We start from the raw sequence: 14437 nt of genomic DNA on the forward strand, positions 1-14437 counted from the left end.
AATGCAGGAGATGTGGGTTCGAGTGCTGGGTTGTGAAGATCCCCTGGAGAAGGAAATGGCAACCCACTCCAGTATTCTTGCCTGGGAAATCCCATGGACAGAGGAGCCTGACGGGCTACAGTCTATGGGGTCATAAAAAGCCGGTCACATCTTAGTGACTAAATAACAACAAATCCTCACAACATTCCTGCAATGTAGGAGGAAGGAAGACTTTTAAGGAGGAAACAAGACTTAGGGGGCTAAGTAAATTGCCCAGGTTTGCATGGCTACTGGGGGCAGAGCTACAGTTTTAACACAGTCAGGCTGGCCCACGTGCTGGAGGGCTCCCAGGAGTGTGACTGAGGGTGTGTGTGAGTGTGTGCACCCAAGCTCTCATGTAGAATCACTGCCCTCTCCATTCCCATACTGGAGCAAGAGATGTCATTCAGTGACTGCACTAGAGTAGCCCCTGCTCAAGTGGCCCAAAGCAGAGGCAAGCTCAGAGTTATCCCTGTTCCCAGCAAGTTCGATTGTACTGTAATTGCTTTGTTCAATAATTCAAGCAACTCAACCAAATAGCCAAACCAAATTCTTACCAAGCACTGCAGTGGAGACCCGAGGGTTGCCATGCCCCTCAAGTCTTCCCCGGCTCCCCTAGCTCAACTTGCTTGCTCTCTGATCAGGCTCTGTACATTCTTCCCTCTGGGTCCTACTCACTCTGTGACCTGTCTCAAAGGCCCTCAGTGCCACTCCCGATTTCTGCCTGCAGAGCAGAGGTTCTGCTCTTTTAAGACCCAGCCTAAATCTTCGCTCTTCATTTCTATGAAGTTCTGTCAGAGCCCATCTGTTTTTCTCTTTTATCTTCTGATGATATATTTTTTGTTTGCCTTGAATTGTAATCATTTATGTACATTTCTTACATCAGCTGTTATTTGGAAACTCTGAGGACAGAGAATATAACACATGGGATTTGAACAAAACGGGTGTTCAATAAATCTGAATTGAATTGAAGGCCTGGGGACCTAAACAACAGCCAGGGAAACCTGCAGCTTCACCATATGCTTAAGGTTCTCACTTAAACTAAATGTCTAACTACGAAATTTGTCGGGAAAGACAGCTGGGAGTCTCAAGGCAAATCCACAATGCATTGCTAAACATAATAGATTTGTTTTTAATAAAGACCTTGTAAATAATTTAATTAGTGTGATTTGCCATAATTAACTCAGCTTCCAAGAGCTGAATGAGTTATAGATTTGCAAAGCCCTTGGTATCAGGGAAGTTACAAACCAGTTCTGAATTGATTTTAAACTTCTATTTTGACTACAATTACCTTTTTGGCCCTCAGGCTAAAGCCAGGTAGGGTTAAATAGAAGAAAACAAATAGAAAAGCCATTCAGAGTATTTTTGAACATATTTATGGAGGATTTATTTTGCATAAAAATGAATTGGTAATAAAAAAGAATTCAGAGAACATAACTATTATAACCTCTTCAGTGAGTACATAGCAATGTAGAAATTTAACAGTAGATATTCATTTAAAAAATAAACTTAAGATCCTTATTCTTCAATCCTAGCTAAGAAGATATTTTTCATCTAAGATTTTTCCTAATTAAGCTTTGAAATTATCAAAGAAAACATGCTGTTACTATGGAATCAATGTACTCAAATATAATTGGTAAAATAAACATGACCTACATTTTTATATATTGTATAACATCTATTATTAACACTGTTACTTCTTAATTTTTATATATAAAATACATCATATATAAATTGTGTTACCATAGATTTACACTAAGGAAAATAAAAATTGTATTTTTCAGAAAGGAAATAAGAGGAATTAGAATTTATAAAGTTTCCAGATGACAGTGATTCAGTTGTCCACAAGAAGGAGGGAAGATCATAGGATAGAAAATTCTAACCAGGCAAACAAATTTGACTGAGAAAGGAAAGGGTGAGGCACTGCAAGAAATTCCTGGGCTTCACAGTGATCTCTTTAACGAGCTCAGATATTAAAAGGGCCTGTATAGAAGATGACAAAGGCCCCTATAATATGGATAAATATAAAGACTGGTGCTAATAATGTTAAAAGCTAAAGCCTCAAATTAACTGAGATGGCATGAATGAAGGAATGATTGAACAAGTACTAAAACTACAGAATTTTTTTTAACAGTTTAACAGTTTATTAAAGAGAAAGAAGTAGAAGCAGGAAAGAATAGTATGTTCACAGTTTTGTTGTTGTTTAGTTGCTAAGTGGTGTCCGACTCTTTGCAACCCCATGGACTGTAGCCTGGCAGGCTCCTCTGTCCATGGGATTTCCCAGGCAATACTGGAGTGGGTTGCCATTTCCTTCTCCAGGGGATCTTCACAACCCAGCACTCGAACCCACATCTCCTGCATTGACAGGCGGATTCTTTACCACTGAACCTATGTTCACAAATTAGGTAAATGGCAAATATTAAAATGACAGGTATCCAGGCTGAGGCAAGTTATTTCCTGTAGACTGAAGAACAGTTAGTTCTGATCAAAGAACTACTTTTAGTAAAGTCTGAACAAGACAAGAGAATGAAAAAGGCATTAGGAAGCTTTGGAAGGGAAAGTGCCATGATTTTTTTAAACTGATGCAAAAATATAAGCAGATAGTTTGTGAGCAGTTAGGTCTAGATTATCCAGGATGGATTGTGAATAACTTTTATCATTTGAACTTTATTTTACTATTCATATATCCATTTCTTCATTCAATATTTTAATAGCAGTTTCTATGTGCAAATTATATGTGCTTGGCATATGTATAACTGAATCACTACTGAACATCAGAAATTCCTGACACATATAATGAACCAGCATAAATTCAGATGAGATTTGATAATAACCTATAGGGGAAAAAAAGAAGTGGCTAAAGGATTAAATCTGCCAAACAATAAATGACAGGGGTAAACATTACATACGGATTAGCAGCAATGGAGGTCAGGGCAGGATGCCCCCAAATATGCCACTTGGACATGCTGATTATTTTGAATTAAAGTCACTCAAGAAACAGCTGGTGTGAGGAGGACCTTCTGACTCTCTTTTGCTCCCTTGAAAGTAGGAAATAAATCTCCCCTGTGAAAGGAAACTTCTCTGAACCAGAAGGCAAAGAGACATCCTGATCTCCAGAGATACAAAGGAAGTTCAGGGCCAAGAAGGCTGTATACACAAAATGAGTTACTTCTTTACCAATTTACTACCTCAAATCCAAACTTCTTCCTCTTTTCAATTCTTCACAAATTTATTGTTTCTTTGTCCAAAAGGTATAAAAGCTGCCTGCTTTGGTCACTTATTTGAGTCTATATTTGTATGAACTCCTGTACATACAAAATTATTTCTTTCCCCTGTTAATCTGCCTCCTGTCCATTTAATTATTAGACCAGCCAAAATAACCAAGAGGAGTAAGGAAAAATTTGCCATCCTTGATGGCAGAGAATATTGACAAAATATATTTACTGTAGAAAAAGAAATTTAGGAATTAGGATGACAGAATGGAGTGTTGATATTATATGCTCTGACAACACAGATATGAGACAATTATTTGGGACATAAATTTGGGACAGAAAGGAAGAGAAGGTAAGTAGCAGAAATTGCTTCCTCTGGTGTAGCTGGGAGTAAAATAATAAAAAGTAAATCTGACATACCAAATGTCAAAGTATAAAAATATTTAACATGTGAAGGTGAACACTGAGAAAAGTAATTTTTTTTCCCCTAAAATTGAATAGGAGAGGAAATGCAGAGCAGAGGAGACAAAAAGGAAACCTCATAATTTTATCAATTTTTCCTAGTAGAAAACTGACAGTAAAATTGTCTAGGAAATTGTCTAGGAAAATTGGAAACCAAGAGAGATACATAATAATATTATAAATATAACCATGAAACAAAAACTAAAGTCTTCCTAAATATCTGAAGAACAACATAAAAAATAGAAACAGATTCATAGGAAAAGATAATTTTAAAAACTACAAAAACCAGAACAAACATATCTGTTATTCATTAAATGAAAATGAGCTTACCATTGATTAAGGAAAAGAATCAGTTTGACATATTTATGGTGGGTTCTTACCTTTCTCTCCATATTTTTTTTAACGTGTCTTAAATAGAGTGCAAGGGAGCAGGAAGCAAATAGAGTCGGATCTAAATCCAACCAAGTCTTCAAGACTGAAACAGAAAAATAAAGTAAAAGTAAACGAAAATAGGGGCTTCCCTGGTGGCTCAAACGATTAAGAATCTGCCTACAATGCAGGAAATCCAGGTTCAATTCCTGGGTCAGAAGGATCCCCAGGAGAAGGGAACGGCCACCCACTCCAGTATTCTTGCCTGGAGAATTCCATGGTCAGGGGAGCCAGGGTAGGCTACAGTCTATGGGGTTGCAAAGAGTCAGACACGACTGAGTGACTAATACTTTCAAAGTAAACTAAAAGAGTCCTATGGAGGAAAAGGAGACTGTAAGAATTTAAACATGTTATATTTAGCCTGTTCCTGGATAAGAAATGAATTCACTCTTCAAGAAAAAATATTGAAGAGGTACAAGGTACAAGGTCTTCTGATCAAAACACATTAGGTGAAGGAATCAGCTGTCTAGCTGTTTGAATGAACTGCTTGAGTAAATAGAGATTACTAAAAAATAAATAAAAATTAAATAGTGCAGCCTCAGGCCAAAGATGTGTTTGTGAAGAACAGAGAACAGCTTATGCCCACGCTCCGGAACACTTCTTCAGAGCCTGGATGCATATTTTCCTTCAGCGATCTTTAAGTCTGAAATACTAAAAGTAAAAACAAAATATGGATGGTAAAACAATGGTTCTCAAATCCAAGTTTCTTCCATCACTTATAATTGCTGAGGACTCCCTCAAAGCTTCAGCAATCTATTCATTGATTTAGGTATATTTGCTAGGCACACCTACTCTCTGACTAGCTCTCTAGAAAAATGTAATGGGAAACTGCAGGTAGTAAAAATCATGCTTTCTGCTCTCAAAATTAGGAAAGAGAAAACAGAAATCAAGCTATTTTTAAGCTGCGTGGTACTAACGTAAGAGTACAAGGAAATCAAGGAAGTGAGAAATTAGCAAGTTAAATAAAGTTAGTGGTGTGCTGGTAATTTTTGTTTGTTTTATTGATGTATAATTGACAAAACTGTATATATTTAAAATGTACAGTGTGATGATTTGATGAACGTATATACTGTAAAATGACTGCCATAAGCTAGTTAACATACCCATTACTGATCACTCATACAACTACCTTTTTATTTTTTGCGTGAGAAGAGCCTATAGAAATGATAAAATGCATGAAAAGATGTTCAACATCAATAAACCATTAGGGAAATGCAAATTATAGCCACAATGAGATATAATTACACATCTATCAGAATGACAAAAAAAAACTACAAAACCAAAAAACAGTAACAACACCAAATACTGGCAAAAATGTAGAAAACTGGATCATTCATGCATGGTTGGGAGAAATGTAGAATAATATAGCCACTCTGGAAAATAGTTTGATAGCTTCTTAAAAACTTAAATATAGAGCTATCATTCAACCCAGCATATGCACTTCTGAACATTTATACAGAACCATGAAAACTTATGCTGACTCAAATATCTGAACACAAATGTCCATAGCAGCTTTGTTTGTAATGGCCCAAAACTGGAAACAAGCTGGATATCCTTTGATAGGCAAATGGTTAAACAAACACTGTATATCCGTAGTGTGGAATACTGCTGCTGCTGCTGCTAAGTCACTTCAGTCGTGTCCGACTCTGTGCGACCCCATAGATGGCAACCCACCAGGCTCCCCCATCCCTGGGATTCTCCAGGCAAGAACCCTGGAGTAGGTTGCCATTTCCTTCTCCAACAATGAAAGTGAAAAGTGAAAGTGAAGTTGCTCAGTCATGTCTGACTCTTAGCGACCCCATGGACTGCAGCCCACCAGACTCCTCTGTCCATGGGATTTTCCAGGCAAGAGTACTGGAGTGGGGTGCATACTACTCAGCAATAAAAAGGAAAGGATTGTTGATACAGTAACACTCTGGATGAAACTTTAGAGGAATATTCTGAGTGAAAAAAGTGAATTCCAAATGGTTACATATTGTATGATTTCATTTACAGAACTTTCTCCAAATGAAAGAAGGATTAATGGTTGCCAGGAGCTAAAGGGCGAGGCGGAGGCGGGGTGGGGCGTGGGGAGATGGGTGTTGGTGAATGAGAGAGAATTAGGAGTAGTTACTAAAAGACAACCTGAGAGATCCTTACAATAATGGAAGCTCCATATCTTAACTGTATAGATATCAACAGCTTGTATAAATGTTAACATCCCTTCCACAATTAAAAAAAACAATACTGAATAACATTCAAAATTATTCAGTTTCTCTGTATAGGAGCAATGAACTGATCCGTAATAATCTGACTTTCACAAACCACAGCACATAGTCACCTGCTGTGCTATTGGAGGAGCTCAAATATTTCCATTTTAATGAGAAATTTAAAAGAGTTTTTATTACTTGAAAATATAAATTGAAACAAATATCATCATAACATATATTGACTGGAATGCCCTGGAACACAGTCTGGAACAGCTAGGGATTCTACAACTACTTCCTAGGAAATGAAGCCCGAGACCAACCATCATGAGCTTTATAGATGGAGATACTTGTCTGGATCCAGAGAAGTGAAAGGACCTCCCTAAATCATAGAGCTGGGCTTCCCAGGTGGCCTGGTGGTAAATAATCTGCCTGCAACGTGGGAGACTTGGGTTTGATCTCTGGGTCAGGAAGATCCCCTGGAGAAGGGCATGGGAACCCACTCCGGTATTCTTGCCTGGAGAATCCCATGGACGGAGGAGTCTGGTGGGCTGCAGTCCATGGGGTCGCAGAGTCAGACACAAATGAAGTGACTGAGCATGCAACGCACACAAGTCATAGAGCTGGTAAACAGTGCAGCCAATATTCCTGCTTAGAGTTCCTTTCAGTTCATAATTATTTTGAGTAAATGGGTAGGGTATATGATTCAGAAGGAATATATAAATTTCAGTGGGAATGGGGAATAGACAGGGCTGAAGAAGTAAGATATATAGCTTTCTTGATTCTTCCAAATTAAGATAGGGAGAGAGAAATTGCTTGGTAACTCTATTGTATTATGTCCCTTGCAGAATTAATAGCTGGTTAACTGAAGGACTCTCGGGTCAATCTGCTAAGACCATAATTTGTCAAGGTGTATTAGTTCAAGCCTACAGGTAAAGATGAGCAGGCATGCCTACTGCAGTAAATGAGTACATGGAAACCCAGTTTCTTAATATATTCAGCTTTCCTTTCCCATGCCTAGAATATCCTCCAAATAAAGGTCAGTCAAGAAGGCATCACGTGACTCTAGACATGTGTTCTGTGCCAGCAGCAGTCCTGACAGGTCTCTGTGGAAGGGGAACAGTCTGGAGGTTGAGGATGGAGATCATGCAAATAATTATTTTCATTCCCTTTTGAAAATAACCACATTTGGTAATTCTATTTATGAATCAATTTATGTGTTTACCATATGTCTAGCCACTAGAACGAATCTCCTTGATGACTGAGACCTGACCATCTGGTACACTGACAGACCCTAGGACCCATGGTAGCTTCTGATACAAAGTAAGCAATCAATATACATTTGTTTGTTCCAAATAGGAAAAGGAGTACGTCAAGGCTGTATATTGTCACCCTGCTTATTTAACTTATATGCAGAGTACATCATGAGAAACATTGGTCTGGAAGAAGCACAAGCTGGAATCAAGATTTCTGGGAGAAATATCAATAACCTCAGCTATGCAGATGACACCACTCTTATGGAAGAAAGTGAAGAGGAACTAAAAAGCCTCTTGATGAAACTGAAAACAGAGAGTGAAAAAGTTGGCTTAAAGCTCAACATTCAGAAAACGAAGATCATGGCATCTGGTCCCATCACTTCATGGGAAATAGATGGGGAAACAGTGGAAACAGTGTCAGACTTTATTTTTTGGGGCTCCAAAATCACTGAAGATGGTGACTGCAGCCATGAAATTAAAAGACATTTACTCCTTGGAAGAAAAGTTATGACCAACCTAGCTAGCATATTGAAAAGAAGAGACATTACTTTTGCCCACAAAGGTCCGTCTAGTCAAGGCTATGGTTTTTCCTGTGGTCATATATGGATGTGAGAGTTGGACTGTGAAGAAAGCTAAGCGTCAAAGAATTGATGCTTTTGAACTGTGGTGTTGGGGAAGACTCTTGAGAGTCCCTTGGACTGCAAGGAGATCCAACCAGTCCATTCTGAAGGAGATCAGCCCTGGGATTTCTTTGGAAGGAATGATGCTAAAGCTGAAACTCCAGTACTTTGGCCACCTCATGTGAAGAGTTGACTCATTGGAAAAGACTCTGATGCTGGGAGGGATTGGGGGCAGGAGGAGAAGGGGACGACACAGGATGAAATGGCTGGATGGCATCACTGACTCGATGGACGTGAGTCTCAGTGAACTCCAGGAGTTGGTGATGGACAGGGAGGCCTGGCGTGCTGTGATTCTTGGGGTCACAAAGAGTCGGACACAACTGAGGGACTGAACTGAACTGAACTGAATGAATGATTATTTTATTTTTCTGTTGCTTGTCCATTTTTTAAAAGCAGTCATATGCTTCCTCTCACATTTCTGAAGTTCTTTCTCTGCTTTAGCTAGTGCCGCCCTCCCCCCATTTTATCTTGGTTATTTTATTTCACTTGATTTGTCCTTTTACTTTGGAAGAACTAGTTAAAAAATACAGTGTTGATTATCTTTTCACCATTTTCAACTTTTTTCTTATACCTCATTTTATCTTCCTATTTCTAAATTCTGTTAAGAAATTTATTTTTAAAATAGTTTTATTACCATTTTTAGTATATTATTATCTTTTATATTAATAAATGCTTATTTTAGTCTCATAAAATATTTTTTATCTCCTTAAAAAAATTCCTGTTTTTCATCACTTCTTTACTTTCTTTCCTGGTTTTAAATAAGAAGTGACAGACTTAAGTACACAGATATGCCCCCTCAGACATCTTTATTATTCCTTCCTCCTGTAGGATGGAGATGACTGTGTTTAACCTCTGTTGTTAAGCTTAATTCAAATCTGGGTGGGAGTGCTGTGTTAGTCATTCAGTCATGTCTGATTCTTTGCAACCCCATGGACTGTAGCCTGCCAGGCCCCTCTGTCCTCGGAATTCTCTAGGCAAGAATACTGGAGTGGGTAGCTATTCCCTTCTCCAGGGGATCTTCCCAATGCAGGCACTGAACTTGAGTCTCCTGCACTGCAGGCAGATTCTTCACTGCCTGAGCCACCAGGGAAGCCCAGGTGGGAGTGTTGGATAGTCCCATTCTGACATGTTAGATAACCCAAACATCTGGAAGCCAATAGCCAGTCAGATAAAACTGGGTAATGGCTTTTATTTGACTTACAGTCCAATTTAGAATGAGGTTCTAAAACCCATCATACCAGAAACACCTAATTATCTGGTTACAAACACTTTTTAGAAGTATCCATAGCACAGATAGAGAAGAAGACAAGAAGAAATCCAACTTGTTATGGATGGAAGCATTAGAGGTGGATAGTATCCAAACTATTAGAATTTTAATATGTCAGTCTGTTCTAAGAACTAACTTGAGAAAAATGAACTTTTTTTTTGGTTACAAAGTTAGAAGAGGAAAGAACACTCCCTAAATGGCAATTATTTTCACCCCTGCTCCTGACATGAAAACTAAGGTGTGACCAAGATAGGATTCATCATCTCTAGATTTTGTAGAATGAACTCTTCCTGCTCTGAAAATTGAGGTGTTTTCTTCTTTTTCAGTCATTTGGTCTCATGTCTCTCTCAGGTAAGAGGTCCCTGAGCCATACCTTCTAAGGAAATACTCTAACTGTGCAACTCTGGTAAGATCCAGCCCTTCACACAAGAGTTCTGAGTCATTAAGAAGCAGTGTGCATGCATGCGTGCTAAGTTGCTTCAGTCGTGTCTGACTCTTTGTGACCCCATGGGCTGTAACCCGTCAGGTTCCTCTGTCCATGGGATTCTCCAGGCAAGAATACTGGAGTGGGTTGCCATGCCCTCCTCCAGGGGATCTTCCCTACCCAGGGATCGAACTGTATCTCTTATATCTCCTACATTAGCAGGCAGGTTCTTTACCACTACCGCCACCTGAGAAGTCCAAGAAGCAGTGTAGGAGTTTCTAACTCTCCCAGTTAATTAATTTTAGAGAAATAAGACCTTCGGACATGACTGAGCGACTTCACTTTCACTTTATTGGCTAGGCTACAGGTCCTGCAGAGCAAATTGTGTTACAGATTTTAGCTTTAAGTCACCTGGCCTGCTAACTTTATTTGCCAAATAACTCCCCAACATCTATCTCCAATATTTACCCCTCTGGGAACTCTTACCTGAGAATATAGTGCATTTGATGCTCTTGCTACTCACAATAAGATATTCCCAAATCCCCTTCTGATATAATAGATGCCAAGGTTGATTTCCCTCTGTAGCTAAATCTACTGCCACCAGCCATGGGACACCACTATCAAACCCCTCCAGACATAGCCTGGCACCTCTGCAAAGGGGTTAGTTCTGAAAACCTACACATTTTCCCACCACATAGAACTGATTAGCTGTGCAGTACCTTAGCCAGGATCAGCTAGGTCTGTTTAGCTGTGGTGTCTTTAGCAAAGGTGATACAGCAGAAGCCCAAAGTCAAAGTTACAACCAATGAAAACACATGCATCTTTTATAATCACATGATTCTACATTCTAGAACACACCCTACAATGGTGAAAATTCTTAGAATCTGGAGGGACAGGGAACAAAGACTGTGACCTCATAAACTTCTATTCATCTAAGTTCCAGTCACTCTTTCAGCATTATCTGGTTTGAAAAAGGACTTTTCCTCTTAGTCCTAATGCTGTTTCCTGAATCTAATCTAGTATGTCCAGATATATATGTCACCTTTTTAGGAGCAAATGTGTACATCAGGTTTGTTCCAAATCAACAGTTTCTTTATATTTACGTATGTGTGTATATCCATGCACACGTGTCTGTGTATCTTTAAAATGCCATTATTCATGCATATTTGTTACTACATATTTCCTCTGTCCTGAACAGTAACTATGGATGATTTAAATACTCAAAGATATGCAGAACCTATGATTGAGAGCTATTGGTGAATCTGAATTGTGTCCCCTCAAAATTCTGTTGGAAGTCCTAACCCCCACAACATCATAATGGGACCTTATGTGGAAATAGGGTCACTGAAGATGTAATTAGTTAAGCTGAGGTCATGGGAGTGGGCCTCCCCAAAGTTGGAAATTATGATGGAAGTTATGGTAAAGCCTAATTCTTGGGTGCTTCCTTGGTGGCTCAGTGGTAAAGAAACCACCCACAATGCAGGAGATTCGAGTTTGATCCCTGGGTCTGGAAGATCCCCTGGAGAAGGAAATAGCAACCCACTCCAGTATTCTTGCCTGGGAAATCTCATGGACAGAGGAGCCTGGTGAGCTACAGTCCATGGGGATGCAAAAGAGTTGGATACAATTTAGCAATTAAACAACAAAATAACAAATTATTGGGTAATCTGAACTAGAAAGATTATATCCCCATAGCTCATATATCTAGGAGTAGCTATCCTTTAAGAGAAGAGAGGAACATATGATTAAACTAATCTATTACTCAGTTTGTAGGGTTTCTGTAACAAAATACCACAAACTGAATGGCTTAAACAGAATAAAAATTATTTGCTCAGCCATCTGGAGGCTCCTTGGAAGGAAAGTTATGACCAATCTAGACAACATATTAAAAAGCAGAGACATAACTTTGCCAACAAAGGTCCACCTAGTCAAAGCTATGGTTTCTCCAGTAGTCATGTATGGATGTGAGAGTTGGACTATAAAGAAAGCTGAGCATTGAAGAATTGATGCTTTTGAACTATGGTGTTGGAGAAGATTCTTGAGAGTCCCTTGCACTGCAAGGAGATCCAACCAGTCTATCCTAAAGGAAATTAGTCCTGAGTGTTCATTGGAAGGACTGATGTTGAAGCTGAAACTCCAATACTTTGGCCACCTGATGTGAAGAAATGACTCATTGGAAAAGACCTTGATGCTGGGAAAGATTGAAGGTGGGAGGAGAAGGGGAGACAGAGGATTAGATGGTTGGATGGCATCACTGACTCAATGGACATAAGTTTGAGTAAACTGCGGGAGTTGGTAATGGACAGGGAGGCCTGGTGTGCTGCAGTCCGTGAGGTCGCAGAGTCGGACATGACTGAGTGACTGAACTGAACTGAACTGGAGGCTGAAGTCCAACATCAAGGAGTCAGCAGGGTTAGTTTCCTCCAAGGGCTAAGAGACAGAATTCATTCCTGGCCTCTCCCCTAACTTCTAGTGGTTTTCTGGAAATCTTTGGTGTTTCTTGGCTTGTAGAAACATCATCTCAGTCTTTGCTTTCATCTTTGCATGATGTTCTCCCTGTGTGTATCATTTGTGTCCAAATTTCCCCTTTTAATAAAGACACCAGTCATATGGGACCAGGGCCCACTCCCACGACCTCAGCTTAACTAATTTACATCTTCATTGACGCTGTTTCCACCTAAGGTCACATTCTGATGTTGTGGGGGTTAGGACTTCCAACAGAATTTTGAGGGGACACAATTCAGATTCACCAATAGCTCTCAATCATAGGTTTCGAATATCTTCAACTAACTCCTGCAAAATTATTCCCCAAAGTGATTATACTAATTCACTCCCATCGACAGTGTATGAGTATTCCTGTTGCTCCACATCCTAGTTAACAATTGGTATTGTCAATCCTTAACTTTTGCCCATAAGACAGCAGTAAAATTATTACTTTGCATTTCTTTTCTTAATAGGGAGGTTGATTCCTTTTCATGTTTATTGACTGTTTCTGTTTCCATTTCTGCCAATGGCTTATTTATTTCTCTTGCCTGTATTTCTATTGTATTCACTAAACCTGTATTAACTGGGTGTCCATTAGGTACTATTTCAGGCCCTTGAGATATGGTAGGAAAAAAAATTTCCACCCATACATGGCTTATATTTTAGAAAATGATGATACATAAACACAATATAAGATAACTAGACAGCATATTAGAGGGTGACAAGGGCTACGAAGAAGACTGCAACAGAGAAGAGGGTAAAGAGTGTCTTTGTGATGATTTGCAATTTTAAATCTCAAAGCCACGGCAGGACACATTGGGAAGGTAACTGTGCAAATATTTGAAATATTTGAATGAATGAACCAGGCACCCATCTAGTGGAAGAGTTTCCCAAGAAAGGGGTTAGAAGAGCAGCTATCTGGGAAGCAAGAGGGGAATAGGAGGTTAGGTCTGAGGGGAGAGAGGCAGAGGAGGCAACAGTACCGGACAATGCAGGCAGATGTAAGGACTTTGCTTTCTACACTTTGAGTGAAAAATCACAGAAGAGCAAAAGGATTAGTCTAGCTACTGGGTTGAGAATAATAACAGCAAAACAAAAAATAACACAGTCACCTGTGTATTGCTATGTTCCATGCATTGAGCCAGGCCCTTTACATATTTACAAACTCATTTGATATATCTCAGAAAGGCAAGAACTGAAGCAGGAAGACTTGTTCTGGTTATTTAATTCTTTTCTTACTGATTGAAGAAAATTCCTTATATATTCTAGGCACCACTTATCTTTTGGTGATTATGCTGCTGCTGCTGCTAAGTCGCTCCAGTCGTGTCCAACTCTGTGCGACCCCATAGACGGCAGCCCACCAGGCTCCCCCGTCCCTGGGATTCTCCAGGCAAGAACGCTGGAGTGGGTTGCCATTTCCTTCTCCAATGCATTAAAGTGAAAAGTGAAAGTGAAGTCAAAAGCTCAGTCGTGTCCGACTCCTAGCAACCCCATGGACTGCTCCATCCATGGGATTTTCCTGGCAAGAGTACTGGAGTGGGGTGCCATTGCCTTCTCCGTTTGGTGATTATATATGGTTGCAAATATCTTCTCCCATTCTGTGGGCTGTTTTATTATTGATGCTTAAGCTACACGTAGTCTCAATTTTTTGTGCTCTTCTCTCATTGACTTTTTAAGCAAATGCCCCTTTTTAACAACAGTAGCCCCACGATTTTTAGTCTACCTGCTACCACTGCACTTGGCACAAACCTCTTTTGGAACTCTTACCCCATTACTTATTAACGCGAGTTTCGGTCATTGTTCTGTGAATTCCGGGATGTGAGATCCTGTCGTACAAATTCTGTCCCAGAAACTAACACACAATGGATGTTCAATAGATCTTTGTAAAGGTACAGGAACTGAGACGAGAGACATTTAAGAGAACTCTTTCCCTGATTGTGCTTGATTGAGAGACTTGTGCACTCCTTGCTCAGACATCAATTTTTCGCATAGGAGTGGGCGGTGCAACGCCTTTTGCTC

The 14437-nt window shown here is 39.6% G+C and overlaps 1 protein-coding gene across 2 annotated transcripts in view; it reads right to left on the bottom strand.

Moving 5' to 3' along the window:
- The window catches only part of ASB15 (ankyrin repeat and SOCS box containing 15), a 60147-nt gene extending 46289 nt beyond the window's left edge, over positions 1-13858 (bottom strand). For both annotated transcript variants that reach the window (XM_086395827.1, XM_086395825.1), the window contains exons 1-2: positions 13531-13858; positions 4073-4167 (exon numbers count right to left, since the gene is read on the bottom strand). The gene's annotated coding sequence lies outside the window, so the exon portion shown is untranslated. The remainder of the gene's footprint in view (positions 1-4072; positions 4168-13530) is intronic.
- Positions 13859-14437: the final 579 nt, after the last annotated feature.

This window comes from Bos grunniens, chromosome 4 (assembly GCF_055505025.1).
Source record: "Bos grunniens cultivar Pamir isolate PY7600 chromosome 4, Bosgru_T2T1.0, whole genome shotgun sequence".
NCBI classification, from domain to species: Eukaryota; Metazoa; Chordata; class Mammalia; order Artiodactyla; family Bovidae; genus Bos; species Bos grunniens.